Here is a 17,253-nt window from a genome sequence, read left to right as displayed (position 1 = left end):
TTTTTGGCTTCATACCAGAGATAGACGGGATAGGGAGCGATGAATAATGTGTGGGTAGAATGCTAGTTGAGTAAAAAAGGAGAATACAGTCTGGTTAGTTTTTTTATTAGTTAACTCCATAGAGATAACTAAGCTAATAATGAATATAATTAGGGCAATAGTTTTAATGTAGGGCGGTATTGTAAAGATTTGAGGTTTTATTGGTGGTAGTGTGCTTGTCAGAATTAATCCTGAGATTATACTACCTCAGGCTAGACGTTTTAGGGGGTTTTTAATGAAGTTATTTTCGTGTGTGGGGGTCATGGCTAAATATCGTGGTGTGCCGGAGGCTGATATAATAATTAGTCGTGAGCTATAGGCAGTTGTTAGTGTTACGGCTAGGAGGGTAACTATTAGGGCCCAGGCATTAGTATAGGAGGTGTTTAGGGCTTCTAGAATAAGGTCTTTTGTGAAGAAACCGGCTAGGAACGGCAAGCCTATTAATGCTGCTGATCCAATGGTTATGCAGGATGTTGTTAGAGGGAGATTATTGTTTAAACAACTAAATTTTCGAATGTCTTGTTCATTGTTTATATTATGAATAATACTTCCTGAGCATAAGAAGAGTATGGCTTTGAAAAAAGCATGTGTACATATATGGAGGAAGGCAATGTGTGGGTGGTTGAGGCCAATTGCTACTATTATTAGGCCCAGCTGGCTTGATGTAGAAAAGGCAATAATTTTTTTGATGTCATTTTGGGTTGTTGCACAAAGGGCAGCGAAAATAGTGGTCATTGCTCCAAGGCATAGCGTTATTTCTAATATAAAGGGGTAATTTTGAAATAGTGGGTGGAGTCGAATAAGAAGGAATACCCCTGCAACAACTATAGTACTTGAGTGAAGTAGGGCTGAAACAGGTGTGGGGCCCTCTATTGCAGCTGGGAGTCAGGGGTGGAGTCCGAATTGAGCTGATTTTCCTGTGGCTGCGATTAAGAATCCCAGGGTTGGGATAATGTATTGTTGATCAGATAAAAGTAGAGTAATTTGTTGTAAATCTCAGGAGTTAGTGTTGGAGCATATTCAGACTATACTTATTACTAGTCCAATGTCTCCGATGCGGTTGTAGGCTACTGCTTGAAGAGCAGAAATGTTAGCTTTTGTTCGACCTGATCATCAACTAATCAGAAGGAAGGATATAATTCCTACCCCTTCTCAGCCAATAAATAGTTGTAGAAGGTTATTTGCAGAGATAAAGGTGATTATTGTAATTAAAAATAGAAGAAGATATTTAAAAAATTTGTCTACAAGTCGTTCTTTTTCTATATATCATTGTGAGAATTCTATAATGCTTCAGGTGATTACTAAGGCGATTGGGGTAAAAATAGCGGTATATTTGTCGATTTTAAAAGATGGGGCAATATTAAATAGGGTTCAGTCTATCCAGGGTTTTAGTGTAAGAGTGGTCTCTATATTTTCGTTTAAGTAAATAGTTAATGGGATTAGACTAATAAATATAGAGGTTTTAACTAGTTTAGTTGTAAGAATTATAGATGGTTTTGGTATAATGATAGGGGGAAGAAGGATAATAATTGTAAGTAGTGCTCCGGAGTTTATAATTAGGGTTAGATAGTTAGAATTCATTAGCTTCTACTTGGACTTGCACCAAGATTGGTGGCACCTAAGGCCAGCGGATTTCTGCTTATCCTTTAGAAGCTCGAGAGGACTGTGGAGTTGAACCTCAGGGGAAAGAATTAGCAGTTCTTAGTGCTGCCTTGCTCCTCTCGGCAGGCAGAGGGGTTTTAACCTTCATTATTAGACTCACAATCTAATGTTTTATTTAAACTATGCGTGCCTCTAATTATAATAGTGCTTGGATTGGCAATAAGAAGAATGACAGGGGCTATATGTATAAGTATTAGAAGATGTTCTCGGGTGGTACTAGGATTAACTGGAGCATGTTTATTAGGGTGTTCATGTTGTGTTATAATAAGCATATTTAGTGAGAAAAGAGCAGTTAATGTCATGCTTAGGCCTAGTGGGATAATAGTTCAATTTGATCAGCTAAATAAGGAGGTGATGATTAGAATTTCTGCTATAAAGTTTGGGAATGGGGGTAGGGCTATATTAGCAAATGTTATTATAAGTCATCAGAATGATATTAGAGGAAATAGGGCTTGTAGGCCTCGGTTTATAAAGATTGAACGTGTGTGAGTACGCTCATATGTGATATTAGCAAGACAAAATAAGCCTGATGACACTAATCCGTGTGCAATTATTATTGCAAGAGCTCCAGATCATGCTCAGGGTGTTATTGTGAAAATTCCAGCTACAACTAAGCCTATATGGCTGACAGATGAGTAGGCAATTATAGATTTTAGGTCTGTTTGTCGTAAACAAATTGAACTAGTCACAATTATTCCTCATATAGCAATAATTATAAAAGGGATAGCCAAGTCTTTAGTTAGGGGGATAAATAATGATGACATGCGAATTATGCCATAGCCTCCTAGTTTTAATAGAATTGCGGCTAAGACCATAGAGCCTGCAATTGGAGCTTCTACGTGAGCTTTTGGTAATCATAAGTGGAAGATATAAAGAGGTATTTTAATCAAAAAGGCTAAAAAGCAGGCAACTCATCACAAGGCTTCAGATCATGGTGTGTTTGAGAGTAGCGAGAGATCTGAAAGGGGGATGATGTATGTTGATAGGGAGTTTAAGTGGGTTTGAATCATAATGAGGGCAAGAAGTAGGGGGAGAGAGGCAGATAAGGTATAGAAAAGGAAATATAGACCAGCTGTGAGCCGTTCTTTCTGGTTTCCTCAGCGGGTAATAATTAAAAGGGTGGGGATTAGGGTAGTTTCAAAGGCAATATAAAATATTAGCAGGTTGGAGGCCCCAAAAGTAATACATAGAAGGACTTGAAGGAGGATAAGTAAAGAGATTATTGTTTTTTGTCGTGTGATTGGCTCAGTTTTTATGTGTGCTTGGCTAGCTATAATGGTTAGGGGTAGTAGTCAGCAAGAGAGTATAATTAGTGGGCATGAAAATTGGTCAATGCTTAAGAGGGAGTTGGTTGAATTATGCTCAGTTATGTCTGTGCTTAATGTGAGTGTTGTCAAAGTTGCAATTAAAAAGCTGAAGAAGGTTGTAGCAGTTCATAACATGCTTTTTTTGTTAATTAAAAAGGTTATTGGAATTAATATAATTGAGGGGATGATGAGTTTTAGCATTTTAATAGATTTAGGGCTTTTAATTGGTCGGTGTTATGAGTACGAGCTGTTGCAATTATTAAAGATAGTCCCATGCCAGCTTCACAGGCTGAAAAGGTTAAAATAATAAGTGGTGCTGCTATTATTGGAAGTGACGTATTGTTTAAGGCTCATAGTGCTGTAGAGACATATAGTGCTAGGGCTATGCTTTCTAAGGTAAGTAGAAGAGAAAGAAGGTGTTTTCGTTGCAGGGATAGGCCTAATAGGGCTAGGAAGAAAGATGTAAAAATTAATGTCAGGGGCATGTGAGAGTAGGTGTTCCTGAAAGTTCAGGATTAATTGAGCCGAAATCAATTGTCTTAATTAGACTAAACCCCAATAAACTATTCTGCTCAATCAAGTCCTCCTTGTAATCATTCATAGATTAGGCCTAATGTAAGAAGAATGACAAATAGGGAAGCTCAAAGAAGGGTTAATTCCGGGTGAGAAATGTTTGTTGCTCATGGAGATGGGAGAAGAAGAGCAATTTCTAAATCGAATAGTAAAAATAGAATAGCTACTAGAAAGAATCGAAGGGAGAATGGTAGGCGGGCAGATCCTTGTGGGTCGAAGCCGCATTCGTAGGGGGAAAGTTTTTCACTATCAGGTTTTATAATCGGCAGTCAAAATGCTAGTAGGGCTAAAATAGACGATAGTGTTAGAGTTAGGGTAATTATAACTATGAAGGAGTTCATATGCCTTTTCTTGGGTTTATACCAGGTTTGGTTGGTTGGAGGCCAACTATATTAAGTGTATTAAAAAGGCAGGTTAGGTTAAGAGCCTCATCAGTAGATCGAGATATACAAGAATAGTCAAACAACATCTACAAAGTGTCAGTATCAAGCAGCGGCTTCGAAACCGAAGTGATGTTTAGAGGTAAAATGATATTGTATGTGTCGTACTAGGCATGTAAGTAGAAATAGGGAGCCAATAATTACATGTAAGCCGTGGAAACCTGTTGCGACGAAAAAAGTAGAGCCGTATACGCTGTCTGCTATTGTAAATGGGGTTTCATAGTATTCTATAGCTTGAAGGGCTGTGAAGTAAAGTCCAAGCAGAACTGTCAGGGCTAGAGCTTGAGTTGCTTCTGTTCGGTTTTTTTCAGTAATACTATGGTGGGCTCAGGTTACGGATACTCCGGAGGCAAGTAGAACTGCAGTATTTAATAGTGGTACTTCAAATGGGTTCAGTGGGGTAATTCCTGTTGGAGGTCATATTAGGCCAAGCTCTAGAGTTGGTGCCAGGCTGGCGTGATAGAAAGCTCAGAAAAAACCTGCGAAAAAACAGACTTCTGAGATAATAAACAAGATTATTCCATAGCGTAGGCCTTGTTGAACTGGAGAAGTGTGATGGCCTAGAAAGGTGCCTTCTCGAACAACATCTCGTCATCATTGATATATTGTAAGAAGTATCAGAATTAGGCCTAGTGTTATTAAGATATAAGAATTTTTATGGAATCATATGGCTAGGCCGGAGGTTATTAATAGTGCGGCGCCAGCACCGGTTAGGGGTCAGGGGCTTGGGTCTACCATGTGGTATGCGTGAGCTTGGTGGGACATAGACGTTTTCTTGAAGATAAAGGGTTAAAAGTAGAATAAAGACGTATGCTTGGATTATAGCAACAGCTAATTCTAGAATAGTTAAAAGGAAAAGGAGTAATGAGGTAGCTAGTGTAAGTGAGATTATTGGCATTACTGCAAAGGTGGTAATAGAGATTAATTGAATAAGTAGATGTCCAGCTGTTAAATTGGCAGTTAGTCGGACTCCTAGAGCAATAGGTCGGATGAAAAGGCTAATAGTTTCGATAATAACAAGTATAGGGATGAGTGCAATTGGGGTGCCTTCTGGTAATAAGTGGGCTAAGGCTTCTGTTGGTTTTTTTTGTAAGCCGATAAGAACCGTAGCTAATCATATTGGTACTGCTAACCCTATATTTATTGATAGTTGGGTAGTAGGTGTATATGTGTAAGGTAATAACCCTAGAAGGTTGATTGTTAGGATAAATATTATAGAGGCTATACAGATTAGGGCTCATTTGTGTCCTTGTGAGTTGATTGGAGTAAATAGTTGTTTAGTGATAGTTATTAGTGTAGGTATCAGTAGTGTGTGGTAGCGAGATTTAATAAAATTTGGTGTTTGTAAAATTAGTAAAATACTAGGGATTAGTATAGCTAATCAGGCTAGAGGGAGCCCAAATATGGTTGGGGATTTAAATTGGTCAAAAATTGCTAGTGTCATGGTCAGGTTCAGGTGGGTTGTTTGGGTTTAGTGGCTTGTTGAGCAGAGACGGTGTTTTGTGTTTGGTAAAATATAATAGTTGGCATAATTAGTAATAAAATAATTAATCATGATACTGTAAGTATAGAAAATCAAGGAGCGGGCTCAAGTTGTGGCATATCACTAAGGGAGAACATATTCACCCATCTTCAGCTTAAAAGGCTGATGCTAAGTTAGCTTCTTAGTGGCAGTATATATGTTAGGATTCTAATACATCAGTAGTTCAACTTTCGAAATATGAGAGAGGAACAGCTTCTAGTGCGATTGGTATAAAACTATGATTTGCACCGCAGATTTCTGAGCATTGACCAAAATATAGGCCTGGTCGAATTGTAATAAATGTTGCTTGATTTAATCGGCCTGGGACTGCATCTACTTTAGTACCTAAAGATGGGATAGTTCAGGAGTGGATTACATCTTCTGATGTAATTAACATGCGAATAGGGGATTCTATTGGTACTACGATGCGATGGTCTACGTCTAGAAGGCGGATTCCTCCTGGCTCTAGTTCATTAGTTGGCGTTATGTAAGAGTCAAATTCGATCTGATTATAATCAGTGTATTCATAGGATCAGTATCATTGATGTCCAACTGCTTTAATTGTTAAATGTGGGTCACTGATTTCGTCGGTAAGGTAAAGAATGCGTAGGGATGGAAGAGCAATTATAATGAGGACAATGGCTGGTATAACTGTTCATACGATCTCTACTTCTTGAGAATCAAGAGAGTGTTTATTTGTGAATCGGGTAGTAACTATCAGAGTAATAAGATAGAAAATTAGTACACTAATTAAGAATACAACTGTTAGAGTGTGATCATGAAAATGAATAAGTTCTTCTATGATAGGGGAGGCTGCATCTTGAAGTCCTAGTTGAGCTTGCTGTGCCATAAGCAAGATACATGAGTATAAGCTCATAATATTACCTTGACAAGGTAGTGTAATAGTTTTACTAGTATCTTAAGAAAGTGGCAGATATGGTTATGCACCTGGCTTGAAACCAGCGTAGGGGGGTTCGAATCCCTCTTTTCTTGAAGTTAGCTTGGACATAGGCTGGTTCTTCATAAGTATGGTAGGGAGGTGGGCAGCCATGAAGTCATTCAATATTAGTGTTGAGAAGGTCTGTAGCAACAGCTTTGCGTTTAGAAGAGAAGGCTTCTCATAAGATAAATATAAATAGTATAACGGCAATTAATGAGATTGTTGATCCAATTGAGGAAACTACATTTCATGTAGTGTAGGCATCTGGGTAGTCTGAGTAACGTCGTGGTATGCCAGCTAAACCTAGGAAATGTTGGGGGAAGAATGTAAGATTTACACCAGTAAACATAATTACAAAGTGTGCTTTTGATCAGGTTTCGTTAAGTGTATAGCCCGTGAATAGTGGGAATCAGTGGACGAAGCCCGCCATGATTGCGAAAACAGCTCCTATAGATAATACATAATGGAAGTGGGCTACTACATAGTAAGTATCATGAAGGATAATATCTAGTGATGAGTTGGATAAAACGATTCCGGTGAGTCCTCCTACAGTGAATAAGAAAATAAAGCCTAAGGCCCATAGTATGGGGGTGTGTCATACGATTTTTCCGCCATGGAGAGTAGCTAGTCAGCTAAAAACTTTAACTCCTGTTGGGATGGCAATAATTATTGTGGCTGATGTAAAGTAGGCTCGTGTATCAACATCTATTCCTACTGTAAATATGTGATGGGCTCATACAATAAACCCTAGCAACCCAATAGCCATTATTGCTCAGACTATTCCTATATATCCAAATGGTTCTTTTTTTCCGGAGTAATAGGCAACTACATGAGAGATAATTCCAAAGCCTGGTAAGATTAGAATATAAACTTCAGGATGTCCAAAGAATCAAAATAGATGTTGGTAAAGAATTGGGTCTCCTCCCCCTGCAGGGTCGAAGAAAGATGTATTTAAATTACGATCTGTTAAAAGTATAGTAATGGCGGCTGCAAGTACAGGAAGTGATAGAAGAAGGAGGACTGCAGTAATTAAAACGGATCAAACAAATAAAGGAATTTGGTATTGTGTTATAGTTGGGGGCTTTATATTAAAAATTGTTGTGATAAAGTTGACTGCCCCTAGAATTGATGAAATACCAGCTAGGTGAAGGGAGAAAATTGTTAAGTCAACAGAGGCCCCTGTGTGGGCTAAATTTCCTGCTAGGGGTGGGTATACGGTTCATCCCGTTCCGGCCCCTGCTTCAACTCCTGCGGAAGCTAAAAGTAGAAGGAGTGAGGGTGGAAGTAGTCAAAAGCTTATGTTGTTTATACGTGGGAAGGCTATATCTGGGGCGCTAAGTATTATTGGTACAAGTCAGTTTCCGAAGCCTCCGATTATAATTGGTATAACTATAAAAAAGATTATAACGAAAGCATGGGCGGTTACGATAACGTTAAAGATTTGATCGTCTCCTAGTAAAGTGCCTGGTTGACTTAATTCTGCCCGAATTAGGATGCTTAAAGCAGTTCCCACTATTCCTGCTCAGGCCCCAAAGATTAGATATAGGGTGCCGATGTCTTTATGATTAGTAGAGAATAATCAACGAATGAGAGTCACTGGTAGGATGGCCGAATGTTTAGGCGGTGGGCTGTAGACCCGCTTACAGAGATTCGATTTCTCTTCCTGTCAAATTGACCCTGTGGTGAAGTTCACATCAGATTGCAAATCTGAAGATACAGAAGTATACTCTGTTGGGGTCTATAGATCAAAGCTAAAATTAGCACTTAGCTGTTAACTAAGAGGTTGTAAGTATAACACTTGCTGGTCTAGTAAAAATTTTAGCTTAATATAAAGCATCTGATTTGCGTTCAGAAGATGTGAGTGTGTCTTGCAAATTTTATAATCAGAAATTAAGGGTAGTATCCCTTACTGTAAGCTTTGAAGGCTTAGAGTCTATATAACTTAAATTTCTAGTACATAATAAAGATCGCTATTAGCTGAGGTGTTAGAATGAATAGATTAATTGATAATATTGTCATTAAAGCTATAGGCTTATTTGGGGTCACACGTCAAAGAGTAAGATTTGTTGTTGGACATGGAGGTGATAAAATGATTGATAAGTAGCATATGCGGGTATAAAAAAATAAACTTAACAATGAGCCTATTATTATTATAAACAGATAGATAACAAGGTTTTGGTTGGCGAGTTCAACTGATGCTAAAAGTTTATTGGTAAAACCTGTTAGTGGGGGGAGGCCACCTAGAGATAATAGAAGAAGTAATAAAAGTATTTGAGAAATTTGATTGTGCTTATTTATGGTAAGTGCTGTAATTTTATTAGCTTTTAAAGTGTTGAGGTTAATGAATGTTGTGCTTGTAAGTAAGCAATAGATTAGTGTTGTAACTCAAGTAATTGTTGGGTTAAAGGGAGCTATGCTAGCAATTCAGCCTATGTGTGCGATTGATGAGTAGGCCATAATTTTTCGTGTTTGAGTTTGATTTAGGCCCCCCCAACCTCCAACAAACACTGATAATAAAGCTGGGCCAAGAATAAATGCATTATTTTGATCTTGTGCAATTTGAATAAGGAGAGTAATTGGGGCTAATTTTTGTCAAGTTGCTAGGATCATGCCTGTAGTAAGATCTAGGCCTGCTATTACTTCTGGAAGTCAGAAGTGTATTGGAGCTATACCTAATTTAAATATGAGAGCAAGAGTTATAGCGTTAAGGATAATTGGGTCGCTTGATGGGCTGATTGCTCAATTTCCTGAGTGCCAAGCGGCTAAACAGGCAGTAACAAGAAGTGTGGCAGAGCCTGCACTTTGAGCAATGAAGTATTTAGTAGTTGCTTCAATTGAACGTGGGTGATGTGTTTTAGCTATTAGCGGGATAATAGCAATTGTATTAATTTCTAATCCGATTCAAGCTAGAATTCAGCTGGTGCTTGAGAATGTTACAAGTGTGCCAAGACCTAGAGTTATTAGTAGTGTAGATTGAATTAAGGGGGATAGCATATAGTAAGAGATGCTGGTAACATCATATTTGGGGTATGGGCCCAAAAGCTTTATTTAGCTTATCTTACTTAGGATGTGGTGTAATGGAAACACGGAGGGTTTTGGTCTCTCAGATTAAGGTTCGAATCCTTTCATACTAACGAGGAAGAAAGGGGGTAATATCCCCTGTAGCCACTCTATCAAAGTGGTTCCTATTTTCGGACATACTTCCACTGTTAAAAATCCAGTTTATTATTAGTGTTTATATTTGAGGTACTCCTGCCCCCCCCAGTGACACAGCGAGGGATAGTTGAAGAGTAAAAAGGGCTAGGTTGAGGGGTAGAAAATTCTTTCACATAAGGTGTATCAGCTGATCATATCGGAATCGGGGGTATGAGGCTCGGATTCAGAGGAATAGGATAATGAGTGGGGTTGCTTTTATTATTACATTAATAATTGGTAAAATATTTAAATTGTTTGGTCCAAGAGGTCCTAGAAATATAATTGCTGTAAGGGTATTTATAAATAAGATATTAGAGTATTCAGCCAGAAAAAATAAAGCGAATGGACCTCCAGCATATTCTACATTAAAACCAGAGACAAGTTCTGATTCTCCCTCAGTTAAATCGAACGGGGTTCGGTTTGTTTCTGCCAAAGTAGAAACAAATCATATTGCTGCTAGTGGTCAGCTTGAGAGTAGGAATCAGGTGTGTTCTTGCGTATAAATAAAGGCTTGAAGGGAAAATCCTCCTGTTAAAATAATTAAACATAATAGAATTAAGCCTAGGCTTACTTCATATGAGATGGTTTGGGCTACGGCTCGAAGTGCTCCGATTAGCGCATATTTTGAGTTAGAGGCTCAACCTGAGCCAAGGGTGGCGTAGACTGATAAGCTTGAAATTGCTAAAATTACAAGAAGAGTAAGATTAATAGTGGAGATTGACTGTGGTATGGGAATAAATATTCAGAGCGATAGAGCTAAAGTTAGCGCTATAATGGGGGCTGCGATAAATAAGGCTGGGGAGGCTGCGGTGGGTCATACGGGTTCTTTTAGAAATAATTTTACTCCGTCTGCAATAGGTTGTAAAAGTCCTATAAATCCGACAACATTTGGTCCTTTGCGAAGTTGTATATAACCTAGGGTTTTTCGTTCAACTATTGTTAGAAATGCTACTGCAAGCAGGACTATTAAAACTAAAATTAAAGTGGATGTTAATATAACTAGCATAATTTATTTGGAAGGGGATTTGCACCCCTGGTATAAGGGCTTAAACCTTGTGCAATTACTGAGCTCTGCCACCCAAATAAACTTGTCTAGTTATTATTTTAAGTTGCTTACTATTCTTATTAAGTTGGTCTCATAAGATTGATGTAGGGTTTGCATTAGTGTATTGACCCTTACTTCTGCCGGTCCTTTCGTACTAGGGAAGTAGCAAACATAGATAGAAACTGACCTGGATTACTCCGGTCTGAACTCAGATCACGTGGGGCTTTAATCGTTGAACAAACGAACCTTTAATAGCTTTTGCGCCATTGGGGTGCCCCGATCCAACATCGAGGTCGTAAACCCTTTCGTTGATTCGGGCTCGTGGAAAGGATTGCGCTGTTATCCCTGGGGTAACTTGTTTCGTTAGGCAGCAAGTGATGCTGGGTCTATTAACGTTAGTTCTACTAGTGCTTAGAGTTGTAACTCTAGGCTAAGAAAATTGTATTTTCGTCGTCGTGGATATTACTTTTGTTCCGTGGTTGCCCCAACCTAAAACTGTGCATCGTGAATAATGATTATGCGATGTAAATGTTTGGAAGCTCCACAGGGTCTTCTCGTCTTATGGGTTTATACCCGCCTTTGCACGGGTAGGTCAATTTCATTGATAGGGATAAGGAGACAGTTATGCCCTCGTGTAACCTTTCATTCTAGTCTTAATTTACAAGACAAGTGATTACGCTACTTTTACACGGTCAAAGTACCGCGGCCATTCAATATTAATCATTGGGCAGGTCTTGCCTCCAATAGGCGATTCTTATCTGGAGGTGATGTTTTTGGTAAACAGGCGAGGCATGTGTTTGCCGAGTTCCTTCTCATCCTTTATATCTTCTATATTATGTTCCAGTGTAGGGTTAACGGTTATTAGTTCTTGTTTTTCCTGTCGGTAGTCATGTTGTTGATTTCCTGTTGTTTTAAGGGCCGTTAATTTCCAGTGGTTGGTCCGATCTGGTTTACACTTACATTTAGAGGGGTGCGACCTCAAATTACTAATCTTAGCAGGATATTTCCTATTATATAGGATTACTTAATAGTGGTTATAGGGTCTTTATATATTATGGTATTTAAAGTTTAGTAAACTTAAGCTGTAACGCTTTTCTTCTTGGTGGCTGCTTTTAGGCCTACTTAAGTTTATAAGTTGGATATTATCTAATCAATAGAGCTGTATCTCTGTTCACTAGGGCTGTACCCCTAGTGAATAAAACTTAAAATGTAGAGTAGTAAGATGTTTAAATTTATAAGTAATTTTGTTGCTTATCTACAAATTAAGATCAAGCTTAAACTTGTTTCTTAAGTAACCAGCTATCACTAGGCTCGGTAGGCTTTTCACCTCTACCCAGGGCTTTTTCCAATCTTTTGCCACAGATACGGATTAACTCTTATAGGTAATCCCAGGGTAGCTCGTCTAGTTTCGGGGAGGCGGCAGTATTTTCGGGTTTACTTGCTAAGCCATGATGCAAAAGGTACAAGATTTTATCTTTGCTTTACTTTACTTAGTTGATCTGTTTCATCACTTTTTCAATGTTCCCTTGCGGTACTATATGTGTTTTATTTTTCTATCACCTATACTAAAATGGGGGCAATGGTTTGCTGTAAATGTGTGAATGTTTTATAATCATAAATTAAAAGTTGTTAGATAAATATACTCAAATCAGTAATCAGAAGATCTTGAATCGCACAAGAATATTTTCGGTGTAAGGGAAATGCTTAACTTTTAAGCTATCTTCTGTTTTCCAAGCGCACCTTCCGGTACGCTTACCATGTTACGACTTTTCTCCGGGAGGGGTGTGGGAGAGTGACGGGCGGTGTGTACGCACCCTAGTGGCCAACTTCAACTAGACAAACTATTCTTGTTTACTGCTAAATCCACCTTCAAAATTATTTCATTAAGTTATTCGTATACTCTGGGGAGAGAGTGTAGCCCATCTCTGCCTGCCTCATAGGCTGCACCTCGACCTGACGTATTTGCATAGATAGCTTCTTTGCCTACGGTTATTCTTTTATAAGGTTGGCTGGCGACGGCGGTATATAGACTGGGGGCGAGAGGCGGCGGGGTTAAAACGTGGGGTATCGGGTTATAGGACAGGCTCCTCTAGGTGGGTTTAGGGTGCCGTCAAGTTCTTTGGGTTTTAAACGATTGTTCGTAGTGCCCTGGCGACGGTGGTTTATTTATGGCAGGCATAGCGGGGTATCTAATCCCGGTTTGTGAGTTTTGCTTTCGTGATGTCAAAGTGAGTTTATTAATATAGATTCTTTCGATGTTGAGATATTTAAGCATACCTATTCAACTAGCAGGCATGATGGCTTCTATAGTATTAGTTAAGCTAGTATTTTAATCACGCTTTGTGCCGGAGATATCAGCTTGAGCTCCTCGTATAACCGCGGTGGCTGGCACGAGGTTTACCAGCTCTAAAATACGTAACTTAGTCGGGCTTGCGTCCATAGCTTAAGGTTTATCACTGCTGAGTACCCTTGAGGGTGTGGGTGGCTAGGTGTTGTGGGCTAACTTATTGTGAGCCTGATACCATCTCTTTTTTATGTTTATAGTTAAAGGAGGTCCTCACGGGAGTGCGGAAACTTGCATGTGTAATTTCATATATAGTTGATATTAAGGCTGGAACTAATCCTTTGTGTCAAGGGGTTCTAAAACCATCTGAGCATCTTCAGTGCTCTGCTTTAATGTTAAGCTACTCTTGACATTTGAAAATCAGAGGGTAATTTAATGTTAAGATGCTAGCTTTGGGAGCTAGATACAGGGGTTTGAATCCCCTTCCTTTGAAAAATCTGTATGTTAAGTTTCAGTTGAATTTACCGGTGTTCTTTGATAGCAGAATTAACTTGTTTTCTAGGCGACCTAGAATTGGAAAGATTAAAATAAAAATTATAAAGTACACTGTTGATGCAATTTGTGTTATTAAAATAAATGGGTGTTCAGCTGGTTCTCCCCCTAGTCAAGTGAGTAGCGCTAGATCAGCAATCAGAATCCAAAATGTAACTTGGGCGAGCGGACGAAATTGAATGCCTCGTTGTTTAGAGGTGTGGGTAAAGGGGATAACCAGGAGGATTATGATGGCTGCTGCTAAAGCTATGACCCCACCTAATTTATTAGGAATAGATCGTAGAATCGCATAGGCGAACAGGAAGTATCATTCTGGCTTAATGTGAGGTGGGGTACTAAGAGGGTTGGCATAAATAAAATTGTCTGGCTCACCTAGTGCATTTGGGGCTAAAAGAGAAATTATAAAAAGAACCCCAAGTAAAATAACAAAGCCAAAAATGTCTTTGAAAGAGAAGTATGGGTGAAATTGAATTTTATCCAAATTAGAGTTAATTCCTAGGGGGTTACTAGATCCTGTTTGATGGAGGAATATAATATGGATTATAGTTATTGCTGCTAGGATAAATGGTAAAATAAAATGGAATGTAAAAAACCGGGTTAATGTGGCGTTTGATACTGAGAAGCCGCCTCATAATCATACTACAATATCATCTCCTACATAAGGTACTGCTGAAATTAAATTTGTAATAACGGTTGCCCCTCAGAAGGATATTTGCCCTCATGGTAGTACATAACCAACGAAAGCAGTAGCTGCAGTTAATGCAAATAAGATGACTCCAACGTTTCATGTTTCTTTATATAAATAAGAGCCGTAGTAGATCCCTCGCCCGATGTGAGCATAAATACAAATAAAGAATATAGAGGCCCCATTGGCATGAAGATTTCGTATAAGCCATCCGTTGTTAACATCACGACAAATGTGTATAACTGAAGAGAAGGCTAGTTCAGTGTTGGCGGTATAGTGTATCGCAAGAATTAGTCCTGTAATAATTTGTAAGATCAAACATAGGCTTAAAAGTGAGCCAAAATTTCATCAGGCTGAGATATTAGCAGGAGAAGGAAGGTCAACTAACATGCTACTACCAAGTGATAGGAGTGGGTGAGTTTTTCGAAGAATGGTTGGTGGGTGGGACATAATCAGATAACGTTTAAAATTACAATTAAAAAAAAAAATTTTAAAATTACAATTAAAAAAAAAAATTTTAAAATTACAATTAAAAAAAAATTTTTAAAATTACAATTAAAAAAAAATTTTAAAATTACAATTAAAAAAAAATTTTAAAAATTACAATTAAAAATTTGATTGGGTGGTTCTTATAGTTGAATTCTACAACGGTGGTTTTTCAAGTCGCTAGTTTAAGTTAAAGTCTTAATGAGAATGCTGCTTTAAGAAGAGGTTACATCTTCACTCGCTGGTTTACAAGACCAGTGCTTTATATTTAAGCTATTAAAGCTTTATAAGTTAGGTAAAATGACCAAAAGTTCGCCGGTTCCTGAGGGGGTTGACGGCAGCAATGAACTTGGGGGGTCAAAGGGGGTAAGGGGGTTGTCGTGAAACCGCGGGAACGAGAGATTATTGAAGCTGGGAAAGGTATATCATATATGCCCTATGCCTGGATGGATGTGAGCTATCAGTGAAACATACTTGTATACCCTTCGGGAAATCGAGCTTAGCAGTTGTATGCCAAGAGTGATAAAAGGAGTACCTTAGTCTGGGATAAGCCTATGCAATGAGTTGTAATGGTATTTGGAGGAGTAGGTACTTATGCCATTATATATACCTATGCCATAGAGGCATATACCTATGCCATTATATATACCTATGCCATAGAGGCATATACCTATGCCATTATATATACCTATGCCATAGAGGCATATACCTATGCCATTATATATACCTATGCCATAGAGGCATAGGTGAGGAAGAGGGTTTGGGGGGGTATTGAGTGCTCTGACGTAAAAGTAATAGTTTTATTAGAGCATATGTTAAGTTTCGTTTTATGTTTTTTTATAATATTTTTATTGGGGGTCGCTGTGGTTGTTTTAAGCCCTTCTCCCTATTTTTCTGCTTTAGGCTTAGTATTTGTTGCTGTTTCTGGGTGTATTGTTATTTTGTACCATGGGGGTACCTTTTTATCTTTAGTTCTGGTTCTATTATATCTTGGTGGGATGATGGTAGTTTTTGTGTATTCGGCAGCCTTGGCTGCCGATCCTTACCCTGAGATTCTTGGGGGTCGGTTGTTTTGATTTTTTATAGTCTGTGTTTTATGCGTTTGTTTTGCTGGCTATTTTTATTTTAATAATTTTTTATTGAGCACATTAGTGGCTTGTGATGGGGTAGATTATGTTGGTGGTATTTTTGGGGCCGAGTGGTTAGGAGTCACGACTTTTTATGAGGTTGGGTTTATTCTTATGTTGGCTGGATGAGCTTTATTAGTTTGTTTATTTTCTGTTTTAGTAGTTGTTCGTGGGGTAGATCGTGGGGCCCTGCGAGCTGTGAGACTAAGTGTAATTAGAGCTAGGGCAAAGGCTATTAATGGTAAGGTGGCAGAGTTTAGTCGGTGCGCTTCTGTCAGTATTGTCGAGGGTTTTAATTGGTTACTGGCTAATCCTTTTGGTCCAATTTTTTCAAGTCAGGTTAGGTCTATTGCTTGGGTTATTAGTTTTTGGCTTCATACCAGAGATAGACGGGATAGGGAGCGATGAATAATGTGTGGGTAGAATGCTAGTTGAGTAAAAAAGGAGAATACAGTCTGGTTAGTTTTTTTATTAGTTAACTCCATAGAGATAACTAAGCTAATAATGAATATAATTAGGGCAATAGTTTTAATGTAGGGCGGTATTGTAAAGATTTGAGGTTTTATTGGTGGTAGTGTGCTTGTCAGAATTAATCCTGAGATTATACTACCTCAGGCTAGACGTTTTAGGGGGTTTTTAATGAAGTTATTTTCGTGTGTGGGGGTCATGGCTAAATATCGTGGTGTGCCGGAGGCTGATATAATAATTAGTCGTGAGCTATAGGCAGTTGTTAGTGTTACGGCTAGGAGGGTAACTATTAGGGCCCAGGCATTAGTATAGGAGGTGTTTAGGGCTTCTAGAATAAGGTCTTTTGTGAAGAAACCGGCTAGGAACGGCAAGCCTATTAATGCTGCTGATCCAATGGTTATGCAGGATGTTGTTAGAGGGAGATTATTGTTTAAACAACTAAATTTTCGAATGTCTTGTTCATTGTTTATATTATGAATAATACTTCCTGAGCATAAGAAGAGTATGGCTTTGAAAAAAGCATGTGTACATATATGGAGGAAGGCAATGTGTGGGTGGTTGAGGCCAATTGCTACTATTATTAGGCCCAGCTGGCTTGATGTAGAAAAGGCAATAATTTTTTTGATGTCATTTTGGGTTGTTGCACAAAGGGCAGCGAAAATAGTGGTCATTGCTCCAAGGCATAGCGTTATTTCTAATATAAAGGGGTAATTTTGAAATAGTGGGTGGAGTCGAATAAGAAGGAATACCCCTGCAACAACTATAGTACTTGAGTGAAGTAGGGCTGAAACAGGTGTGGGGCCCTCTATTGCAGCTGGGAGTCAGGGGTGGAGTCCGAATTGAGCTGATTTTCCTGTGGCTGCGATTAAGAATCCCAGGGTTGGGATAATGTATTGTTGATCAGATAAAAGTAGAGTAATTTGTTGTA

At 38.7% G+C, this 17,253-nt stretch overlaps 1 pseudogene; it reads right to left on the bottom strand.

The window, feature by feature from the left end:
- Positions 1–12,446: 12,446 nt before the first annotated feature.
- On the bottom strand, positions 12,447–13,254 carry LOC144739133 (18S ribosomal RNA; annotated as a pseudogene).
- Positions 13,255–17,253: the final 3,999 nt, after the last annotated feature.

This window comes from Lampetra planeri, unplaced genomic scaffold (genome assembly GCF_965212315.1).
Source record: "Lampetra planeri unplaced genomic scaffold, kcLamPlan1.2.h2 scaffold_1323, whole genome shotgun sequence".
NCBI lineage: Eukaryota > Metazoa > Chordata > Hyperoartia > Petromyzontiformes > Petromyzontidae > Lampetra > Lampetra planeri.
This window is presented reverse-complemented; position numbering and strand designations above follow the sequence as displayed.